The sequence below is a fragment of the Petaurus breviceps genome, unplaced genomic scaffold (genome assembly GCF_028583685.1).
Source record: "Petaurus breviceps papuanus isolate PSGF00001 unplaced genomic scaffold, PetGlider_PUasm1.0 90504, whole genome shotgun sequence".
NCBI classification, from domain to species: Eukaryota; Metazoa; Chordata; class Mammalia; order Diprotodontia; family Petauridae; genus Petaurus; species Petaurus breviceps.
Window position 1 is genome coordinate 1,617,964 of NW_027187266.1, and position 2,480 is coordinate 1,620,443.

Genomic DNA, 2,480 nt, shown 5'->3' on the forward strand with positions numbered 1-2,480 from the left:
AATCGTAATTACACAGTAATTTCTTTTCCTTTCTCTTTTCTTCCTTCCTTCCTTCCTTCCTTCCTTCCTTCCTTCCTTCCTTCCTTCCTTCCTTCCTCCCTTCCTTCCTTCCTCTCCCCTCCCCCCACTCTTTCAGAGTAAAATCCAATCTTATACACTTACTAGCTGTGTGAACCTGGGCAAATCATTTAACCTCTATGTGCTTCAGGATTCTCAACTGTAAAATGGGGATAATAAATAGCTCTCACCTCCCAGGATTGTTGTGAGGATGAAAGGAGGGTTTTTTTTTGGGGGGGGGAGAAAAGAGGCTGTAGAATACATTTATTGTCATTTAAATGCAGGAGGAAAAATGCCACATCCATCCCTAATGCTATAAGCAACCCTTCCCCCAATACTGTACACACAGGCACTTGTGTAAAAGAGGTTCGCAGTCTGTCCCAATCCTCCCTGCCTTCTCACTGATCCCTAGAAGGGAGCTCACAAAAGAGAATTAATGAACTCAGACTGGGGAAAAAAAAATAGGTCCTAATCAACGGTTCCTGGAGGGGACCTGGGGGTGGGGAGAGGGAAGAAAGCACCAAGAACTAGGAGTAAACATGTGAGGAGGTGAGGTCATAACTTTAAAAATGTTTTTCATTTTGTTTCTTAAAAATCTTAGTAAGCTATGGAATGCAATGGTAAATTCCCATGATATAGCTAGCAACCCGGACTTCTACCCTCTACAGCAAGCTCCTATAACACAGCCCTTTGGTTTCTCTGGCAAAACAAAACAAACCAAAAATAGCACTCCTGAGCCCCAAGGGCATTTGAGAAAATCTATGGACTCCTTAAAGACCTTCAACAGTGGCTTTACGGGCTGCTGATATGACTTCGTGTTCCTTCATTGCCCAGGCACATGGAGACAGGTGGATGGGAATGGGGGGAGAGGGAGACACACCATTTTCATTTTCTTTTTTGTCTTTTCCTTTAAATAAAGGGGAGAGGGAAGTTGACAGGAGGGGTATGGAGAAAACCCCCAGACACTGTGTGAACTCCAGAGGCAGGTGCTGAGCAGAGTCCCAAAGAAATGAGAAAGATTGCGAGGGTCAGGGCAGTGCCGGTATCGTCCGGTTCCTCAGGAGTTTCTGTCGGCCCAGCTCATAGTCTTCCTCATCCACGTTCACCAGCAGCTTGATAGTCTCATGCCCCACCGCCTGTATAAGTGAATCTGTGATGAAGATGCCTTTGAGCGCCTCCAGGAGAGAACCATCGGTGTAGTCTTGCCAGAAGGCATCCAGGTAGGTGAGCTCAGAGAATTTGATGTCACAGACGATGGAACCCAGGTCTCGGGATTTGAGGATGATGTTTGCCTTGTTGAAACGCTCAAATTGGCGTTCAAGTGGGTCCCGCTTGTTTGAGAAGACATTGCGCTGCAGAGCTGTCTCATGCTGGCAGTACTCGGCCCTTACCCGAAGCCTGATGTCACAGGTCTGTTTGTCCTTGGGCTCAGCAGTCGCCGATTTTCGGCGTTTACGTTGATTTGCTAGTGGGGCTCTCTCTTGGGCCGGGCGTTTGCTGCACATCCGTGGGCGAAAAGCAGCACAATAGGTGCTAGAATAGAGGGGAAGCACCGATTTAGGAGTTTGAGAAGGTCTTCGCTTGGGGGGGGGGGGTTGGTACTTTTGGGGCTGACGTGTCCTCCAGCTATTTCTCTATAAGCTCAGGGCACACTACCTTCCTCCACTCGAATGCGACATAGGGCATCAGGTCTTGTCGAGCAATGGCGGCTGCAGCACCTGGCCAAAGTTACTTTCATCACACCAGCCCTAGAACTCCAGCGCCAACGGAAAATAGCGTCCAATCTGGTTGACGCCGTGCTCACGGTCATCGATTACATCAACAAAAGGAAGGAGAGGGCGTGCACTTCTCCTTGTGGGTGCCCACAATGCCAGTTGTGGGGCTTAGTCTGTAGCGCCCACACTCTTGCCCTCTTTGCTCCTGTGGCCATGCCAGGCTGGCGGGCTGCTTTGGTTAGTCCTTTCTGCCAAGGGCTCAGGGACACGCTGCTTTTCCGGGCCTGCTCACTTTGATTCAGAGAGACCATGTTGGATCCATCATCTCCCCTCTCCTGGCCCACCTCGAAGAGCAGTAGCATCCTCAGCTTGGGACCAAAGAAGACATATGTAAAGCACTTAGTGAAATGTCTGGCATATAATAGGTGCTTAATAAATGCTTGTTTTCTGCCTTTCCTTTTTTCCATCCTTTTTTTCTTTCCATTTACATTATTGTAATCCTTATGTGGGCTGCTAGGTGGCTTAGTGGATAGAGTGCTGACCTCAGAGTCAGGAAGACTACTGGAGTTCAAATCCTCCTCAAACACTAGCTGTGTCCCTGGGCAAATCACTTAACCCCTATTTGCCTCAGTTCCTCATCTGTAAAATGGGGACACACTAGAGAAGGAAATAGGAAACCACTCTAGTACTCAATAATAGGTGGGGTCA

General features: G+C 48.3%; 1 pseudogene; it reads right to left on the bottom strand.

Annotated features, from left to right (window-relative positions):
* Window positions 1-1,085: 1,085 nt before the first annotated feature.
* On the bottom strand, window positions 1,086-2,134 carry LOC138141902 (death effector domain-containing protein pseudogene; annotated as a pseudogene).
* Between the last annotated feature and the right edge of the window lie 346 nt (window positions 2,135-2,480).